The 9,120-nt window shown below is 41.0% G+C and overlaps 1 protein-coding gene across 1 annotated transcript in view; it reads right to left on the reverse strand.

Annotated features, from left to right (window-relative positions):
* LOC139560547 (CREB-regulated transcription coactivator 1-like) overlaps positions 1-9,120 on the reverse strand; it is a 66,065-nt gene that overhangs the window by 33,146 nt on the left and 23,799 nt on the right. The window lies entirely within an intron of this gene.

The following is a 9,120-nucleotide window of genomic DNA, read 5'->3' on the forward strand; positions in this document are numbered from 1 at the left end:
GCCATGCAGTCATGGGTGAACAGGGAGTACAGGAGGGGACTGAGCACGCACCCATGAGGAGCCCCTGTGTTGAGGATCAGCGTGGCAGATGTGCTGTTACCTACCCTTACCACCTGGGGGCGGCCCGTCAGGAAGTCCAGGATACAGTTACAGATGGAGGTGTTAAGTCCCAGGATCCTTAGCTTTGTGATGAGCTTTAAGGGCACTATAGTGTTGAACGCTGAGCTGTAGTCAATGAATAGCATTCTCACGTAAGTGTTCTGTGGAGTGCAATAGAGATTGCATCATCTGTGGATCTGTTGGGACGGTATGCAAATTGGAGTGGGTCTAGGGTTTTGGGATAATAGTGTTGATGAGAGCCATGACCAGCCTTTCAAAGCACTTCATGGCTACAGACGTGAGTGCTATGGGTCAATAGTCATTTAGGTAGGTTACCTTGGTGTTCTTGGGCATAGGGACTATGGTGGTCTGCTTGAAACATGTTGGTATTACAGACTCAGTCAGGGACAGGTTGAATGTCAGTGAAGACACTTGTTAGAGCATGCTCAGAGTATAATCCCTCTGGCCCTGCGGCCTTGTGTATGTTGACCTGCTTAAAGGTCTTACTCACATTGGCTACGGAGAGCGTGATCACACAGTCGTCCGGAACAGCTGGTGCTCTCATGCATGCTTCAGTGTTGCTTGCCTCGAACCGCGCACAGAAGTAATTTAGCTCGTCTAGTAGGCTCGTGTCACTGGGCAGCTCGCGGCTGTGCTTCCCTTTGTAGTCTGTAATAGTTTGCAAGCCATGCCACATCTGACGAGCGTCGGAGCTGGTGTACTAGGATTCAATCTTAGTCCTGTATTGACGCTTTGCCTGTTCCCTTTAGCTCAGTGTGGATGTTGCCTGCAATCCATGGCTTCTGGTTGGGTTACGTATGGTCACTGTGGGGACAACGTCATCGATGCACTCGTCACGGTATCTGTGTGCATTCAAATTGCCATCGATAAAATGCAATTGTGTTCGAGGACAGTAGCTTATGCCTGCCCATACCATAACCCCACCACCACGGGGCATTCTGTTCACAATGTTGACATCGGCAAACTGCTCGCCCACACGATGCCATACACTTTGTCTGCAGTTGAGGCTTATTGGACGTACTGCCAAATTCTCTAAAACTAAATTTTTCTGGTAGAGAAATTACTTTTAATTCTATGGCCACAGCTCTGGTGGACATTCTTGCAGTCAGCATACCAATTGCACACTCCCTCAAAACTTGAGACATCTGTGGCATTGTGTTGTGTGATAAAATTTCACATTTTAGAGTAGCCTTTTGGCACCTGTGTAATGATCATGCTGTTTAATCAGCTTCTTGAAAAGCCACATGTCAGGTGGCTGGATTAACTTGGCAAAGGAGAAATGCTCAATAAGAGGGATGTAAACAAATTTCTGCACCAAATTTGAGAGAAATAAGCTTTTAGTGCATATGGAAAATTTCTGGGATCTTTTATTTCAGCTCATGAAACATGGGAACAACACTTTACATGTTGCGTTTATATTTTTGTTCAGTATATATCACCAAAGAAAGCATCCAAGTGAGCGAAACAGAACCCATCTATATGTAGACCATGTATCTGATGCTGTCTGGACAGAAATAGTATGACATGCCATACTCTTTTGGTCCAGACAGCATCAGATACATGGTCTACACCAGTGATCACTTTCACAGTCAAAAAGCAAGTTGAGATCTACCGCTCAGATTCTTTCAAAACATGACTTAAAATATTTTGACATTGACCTAATAAAAACAGTTCTGTAAGAATGCGATTTGTGCAGTAGGCCTAATACATTATCAGAGCATTTTGGCTATATGCCTGGCCTACCGATATTGTTATTCTCAGACATATTATATTCCAAAATTCGAGATTTGATTACAAAATAGATCATCAGTTGGTGTAGCACTTGCAAGGCACAGCTGAGCATAAATGTAAATAATTGGCAAATTATTCACTTTTTTTATTTTACTGGACTGATGGTACCTGCATCTGATGGTAATGGTGCTTTCAAAACAACTGGGAACTCTGGGGGAAAAAACTAGGTCAAATCATGATGTCAGTGAAATAGTTTCTGACTTGGAATTCCGAGTTGGATGACCGTTCAAAAATATTTTTCCCAGTCGAATCTCATTTTTCCTGAGTTCCCAGTTGTCTTTGAACGCACTGAAGTCGGAAGTCGTACATTTCCGAGTTCCCTCCGAGTTCCGCAGGGCTATCGATACACTAGGCTACTCATTCATTGCAGATGCAGCGTGAGTGGAAGTAGGGAGAAGCGCATTTTATGTTTTGTAGTAGTGTTGAAATAAAACAGTGTTGACAGTGATGAATGAAAAATTCTTCTGTTTTTAGGAGTGATTTCATGTTGAATTTTTCATTCATCACTGTCAACACAGGTCCCAACATACATGGCAAGTCAAGAAAAGTCATTGTAACTTGTCCACACTGCAAACTGAAGTTAAATAAGAAAAACTTAAACACATTTACGAAGAAAGCATACACATTGCTTTGAAACAGTGTCCAATTAAATATTTTTGGCATGTGAGTACATTGATGTGAGAAATGGTGTGTTTGCAGTCGAAAATACATTTTCTGGTCCAGCAAAATCCATACATGTTGTGAAAAATACTAATTCAGTTCCAACTGTGTTTAAAAAAAGTATTAACTTATCATTATTGTTGTAGTTGGGACCCCCATCCGATTGGCTGATTTTCTTTTTCAAAGGAAAACATGCAGTAAATTAAGCGATGGTGGTGCCTAGTTCTTCTGCAGAACTCTACAATGCTGCAAGTCTTGAACATTATAAAAACTTTTCATTTGCATCCTTAAAATCACTTGTTTCACTGTAGCCAGACTGACCTGAATATATTTTCATATTGAATGTGTCATTCACTCACTAAGGTCTGAAGAAGAGAGGTTGAATGATTGAAAAAGGAGGCGAAAACAAAACACACTACATGTAGGTGTCATATGAGTGGTATAGTCTTAAACCTCCCTTTGTCATATATTGAGTGATATAGTCTTAACCCCGCCCCTCTCCAATATATTTCAAGATGATGTAGAAGAGCCCCCCCCCAAGAAGTCACAGCATGTCACATCAGCATCCAGCTCTGCAGGATCAGGTACTGTATAGGCTATTAACTAAAGTAAGGTGCATTCTTGTACACACATCCCTAGAGGTTCCCTTACATTATTTAATGACCACAATCCGTTTTCTTTCTAGACGATACTGAAAACAAAATGCACGGCGAACTGGGAGCTGTGAACTGGGTTTGTATTCTGTGTGTAATGCTGAAGGCTTGATGCATGGTGAACTGGGAGATGTGAACTGGGTTTGTATTCTGTGTGTAATGCTGAAGGCTTGATGCATGGTGAACTGGGAGATGTGAACTGGGTTTGTATTCTGTGTGTAATGCTGAAGGCTTGATGCAGGGTGAACTGGGAGATGTGAACTGGGTTTGTATTCTGTGTGTAATGCTGAAGGCTTGATGTATGGCAATATATAATAGTTGTGATGACTTGTTGAGTAGTTATAGATATCACTGAAAACCCCTTTAGTAATTGTGGCTTTTGTTTGCATGGTGGTATTGTTAAAGTGGGGTGTAATTTGACTTGATGACCCAATGAGGCACTACTCTTAATATTTATTCTTAATATTTATTCTTCCTTTTACTTCAAGGAAAAGGGACACCCAGGCAGCATGGTGGTGTGAATGCCAAACATTTAAAGGCACCGTTTCCCTCCCTTGTGTGGTTTAGTAAAGATGACGTAGGAGTCACCCGAGTCTCTGATCTCTTTACTGGAGCTGGTATAACTTAATGTACAAAGCACATTCAGCTTGTCAGTATGTCTATATGGTATAGTGTCTCCATTCTCATGAGGAAAGTAAATAGCATTATAAATCAGGATAGGTAGTAACTGTGTGTATATATGCTCAATTAAATAATATAAAGTTATAACATTTATCAACACAATTTTAACAGTACATGACAAGTCTGTTCACTGCAACAATATCAGTAGCTTGTCTCAAATATAGAATGAAGCAAAAAGTATTTCTTACGATCTTAAAATGAAATACGTTTGTATTCAGTGTGACTGTCAAACGTTTGACTCCGCCCACATTGAGACCCGCCCCTAATTGCAGTCAGGGGTGCTTGTTCCATAAACCATGGGGTACTTCAGTCAGTGCGCTAAGCCAATGTCGCTAGCTCTACCCACCTTTGTGATAAGGATGACAGAAAGAACCCTGTGAGTTTCTATTTTTAATTTCATGGTCGCACATTGAGATTAGTGGTTGCCAATTTACGACTATGAATATTCTGCTGTGCATCAAAAATACAGTTGCAGATGTTATCTGCTCGGGGGTTCTTCACGTTACGAGACTCGTAAACTTGTAAGTTTTGTACATTTGTAGAAAGAGATTCGCAATCAGCCAAAACCACAGCCGCCTATTGCTGCAACTATTGGCTGGATTGTTCTACCAATCACATCTCAGGAAGTAGTTTGAAGATAAGTCATTTCTACAAAGTAACGTTAATGTTACTTGGCCTGAAGTACTATAATAAAGGTAATATTTTATGTGTACATCGATTTTGTGTGTAAAGGCATGACAGTAGTTTGTTTATCATGTGAACTATAAAAAAAAATGGTACATTTCAGACGAACTCCATTGACAGCAGCTAAATTAACTTTAGCAAGCTGGCTTCTGACGTTCATTCTAGTTTTACTATCAACTGGTTAACGGTAGCTTTAGCAGGCAGCTTTAGATGCGAGGGGAAAACAAATATTTGCTAGTTAACCATCTGATAAAGTTTATGCCATAAACTACGTTAGCTAAATTAGAACTGCTGGGGGAAAAACTCCCACAATCATTACTACCTAAATGTTAGGTTTCTAGAAAATAAAAACTATTTGCTAGCTATATTTTAGACTTGTTACTGACTTTTGAACACTGTCAAACTACTTTGTTACACTGCCTGTTTGTTGATTAATTGGGGACTAAGATTTGGCAAGATATGCCCCTCCTGTAAACCGGCTGTATTGTTTTTGTATAATTTGGCTGTATAGGCTTGTACACATTTACTTGAGTGTTTTTAATTAGCACAGTTAGCCAAACTGACTGACTAGGATTATTGTTATTCATGTTTTTGTTATTGCATTTCAGGTGGAGGGAGTAAGATCACTAGAAAGCAGAAAACTGCAAGACAACCAAAGGACCTTAGAGGTATTACAGTCAATGCTTATGAAGTGGATATTGTATGTGAATTGCCCATTCATATCATTAACACTTACAAAATGGTTGGATTGTTTAGCAACATGTGCAGTAAATGCTAACACGGCTTTGGTGATTTTCTTATGGCTGCATCCCGCTACCGGGATCGATATGACAACAGCCAGTGAAAGTGCAGGGCGCCAAATTCAAACAACAGAAATCTCATAATTAAAATTCCTCAAACATACATGTGTCTTATATCATTTTAAAGGTAATATTGTTGTTAATCCCACCAAAGTGTCCGATTTCAAATATGCTTTTCAGCGAAAGCACTACAAACGATTATGTTAGGTCACCACCAAACCACAATAAGCACAGCCATTTTTCCAGCGAAAGATAGCAGGTCACAAAAAACAGAAAGAGATAAAATTAATCACTAACCTTTGATGATCTTCATCAGATGACACTCATAGGACTTCATGTTACACAATACATGCATGTTTTGTTTGATAAAGTTCATATTTATATAAAAAAATCTGAGTTTACATTGGCGCGTTACATTCACTAGTTCCAAAAACATCAAGTGATTTTGCATAGCCACATCGTTTCAACAGAAATACTCATCATAAATGTAGATGATAATACAAGTTATACACATGGAATTATAGATATACCTCTCCTTAATGCAACCGCTGTGTCAGATTTCAAAAAAACTTGACGGAAAAGGCAAATCATGCAATAATCTGAGACGGAGCTCAGAACAATAGCCAAATTAGCCGCCATGTTGGGGTCAACAGAAACCAGAAAATACATGATAAATGTTTCCTTACCTTTGATGAACTTCATCAGAATGCAGTCCTAGGAATCCCAGGTCCACAATAAATGCTTGATTTGTTCGATAATGTCCGTTATTTATGTCCAATTAGCTACTTTGGTTAGCGCTTTTGGTAAACAATTCCAAAGTCACAAAGCGCAACCACTATAACGTGACGAAATGTCCAAAAGTTCCGTAACAGTCAGTAGAAACATGTCAAACGATGTACTGAATCAATGTTTAGAATGTTGTTAACATACATCTTGAATAATGTTCCAACCGGAGAATTAGATTGACTTCAGTTGAGCGATGGAACGGAGATGCCTATCACATGAACGCGCGTGTTCAATGCGTGGTCACCTCATGGCAGTGATTACTCATTCCTGTCTCCTTCGGCCCCCCTTCACATTAGAGTCATCAGACAAAGTTCTATTGACTGTTGACATCTAGTGGAAGCCATAGGAAGTGAAAACGCATCAATATCTCGCTGTAATTTCAATGAGAGCTTGGTTGAAAATCTGCCACCTCAGAAAAAATTCAAACAGGAAGTGGAACTTCTCAGGTTTTTGCCTGCCATATGAGTTCTGTTATACTCACAGACATAATTCAAACAGTTTTAGAAACTTCAGATTGTTTTCTATCCAATACGAATAATAATATGCATATATTAGCAACTGGGACTGAGGAGCAGGCAGTTTACTATGGGCACCTCTGTGCACCTTTCATCCAAGCTACTCAATACTGCCCCTGCAGCCATAAGAAGTTAAGGTACATCATGTATTTGTCATCTCCCCATCAGGCCTCTGCATGCTGTGACATGGGCCTGGATGGTGAAACATCTGCTTCCAGCTGCCTGACTGAATATTGGGGCCTTCAGTTGTACCTTACATCACAGCAAGAGTCTCCTTACCTCTGTCTCAGTCATTTAACATGTATTATGTATCTATGCATTCATGAAAACTGCTACAGACACAAGAACTGCACCTGAGTGATGATAGCCAGCTAGCCGAGCCATCGCGTGAGAGATCAAATCAAACATTGTCACATGCACCGAATACAACAAGTGTGGACTTTACCTTGAAATGCTTACTTACAAGCCCTTAACCAACAGTGCAGTTCAGTAAGAAAATATTTACCAAGTAGACTAAAATAAAAAGTAACACAAGAATTACATAAGGCTATATACAGGGGGCACCGGTACGAGTAAGTGTGTGGGGGTGATCTGTAAATGTAGGTGGGGGCGAACTGACTATGCATAGGTAACAAATAAACAGCAAGTAGCAGCAGTGAACAAAAGGAGGGGGGGGGAAATCAATGTAAATTGTCCAGTGGCAATTTTATGAACTGTTCAGCAGTCTTATGGCTTGGGGGTAGAAGCCTTAAAGCCCTAGACTTGGTACCGCTTGCCGGGCGGTAGTAGAGAAAACAGTCTATAACTTGGGTGACTGGAGTCTGACAATTTTATGGGTTTTCCTCTGACACCACCTATTATATAGGTCCTGGATGGCAGGAAGCTTGGCCCCAGTGATGTACTGGGCCGTTCGCACTACCCTCTGTAGCACCAAGTGTTGACTCGGTGTGTAAACGAAGTAACTCGAGGTAGAACAAATGGGTGGGTTATCTTTCACAGGGGAATGTGAACGGGATGGTGCTTCAATGGTGGGGTAACACACTGAAGAAACAGTCCTGCTCATGCTAGCCAAACAAATTGAATGGCGGTTTAGCCCAGAGGTTGCTAGCTAAAACACCAGTGGTGCCGTTAGCCCACTAACTAGCCAAGACACTTTAAAGGTTTAGCTAGCTAACTCAGAGCGGTGGGAACCGACGGAGAGCTAGAGATCCCGGGTAGAAGAAGCTACAATTTGTGAGAAATTGCTATTAGCGGGATGCGAAAGCAGTGGATCTAGCTAGGTAACAATGCCAATTGTGTGTAGGCCAGGCAACCGGTGTACTGTAGCTAGCTGACGACAAAAAGCACTGCTTACAAGCTAACTTCACTCAGTAAAGTGAAGCTGAAGTTAGCAGAATTCCTGAAAATTAGCCACTGAATGCTCTGTGCTGGGGTGTTAATCCCCACTAAAAGAAACAGTTAAATTGAGAGCTAGTTTTCTGAAGAAAGCTGCTTAACAGGCAAGTAACCAAATAGACTTGTGAAGAGGCTAAGAATGAGGAAACCAGAGCGGTGCAGGGTGTTATATAGACATGTGGGGCGTACACCCACAAAGCTCTGATTAGCCAAACTATGACCGCAAAAGAGGGTGTGTCCAGTAGTGAAATGTCAAACCGAGTAGACTGAAAGAACTGACATTCACTGGTCTATTTGTTCTATTCTTCAGGCTTGTCTGGGATATGTATTTAGCAGGCACACCTGTGTGATGTCTTATATACACAGGGGGTGAAAGTAAGGTGGCACAGTCCAGTACGCAAAGATAAATAGTGTGGGTATGCCGTACCGGTAAAACATGAGCCTATCACAATTAATACAACATGCCCCAACATTTGCGAATTGACTGGAAACCGGGTGGTTTATGAGCCAAATTGCATTGTGGTTTGAGGAGAACACTTACATTTTGTCAAGGTAGAGAAGAGTGGCTGAGATACTTGTGAACAAGGCGGAGATGAGTGGCTGAGACCGAGGCGCGTGTGGACAACAGTGGATGCATCAATTCAGGCTACAAGTGTAAGCCTATTGACAATCGCAGAATGTCATTACAATACATGTAGGTGTTTTGTAACAGATGTCTCTTTCCAGTCATAAAATTGCAGATGCATAGTGCACCGTTGGGGTTTGGATGCTGAAATTATTTTGTGAGTGGACAAATGTGTACGGGTAGCTTACAGGAGTACCTTTGTTAAGTGATTGTTTGCCAATCAGATAACATCATGACTGGTTGTGTTCATGCCACATTAAAAAGGAACAGGGGGCATGTCCATATTGCTAGGGGAAGCTTTCCCTGAAGTAAATTGAATTATATAGCCTAATTAGTTTACTCCTGTCTATACAGAAATACATAATCATTCAAAATAGGCTACTACACAAGAAAGGATGATTTCGCCACAG

The sequence above is a fragment of the Salvelinus alpinus genome, chromosome 30 (assembly GCF_045679555.1).
Source record: "Salvelinus alpinus chromosome 30, SLU_Salpinus.1, whole genome shotgun sequence".
Classification (NCBI taxonomy): domain Eukaryota; kingdom Metazoa; phylum Chordata; class Actinopteri; order Salmoniformes; family Salmonidae; genus Salvelinus; species Salvelinus alpinus.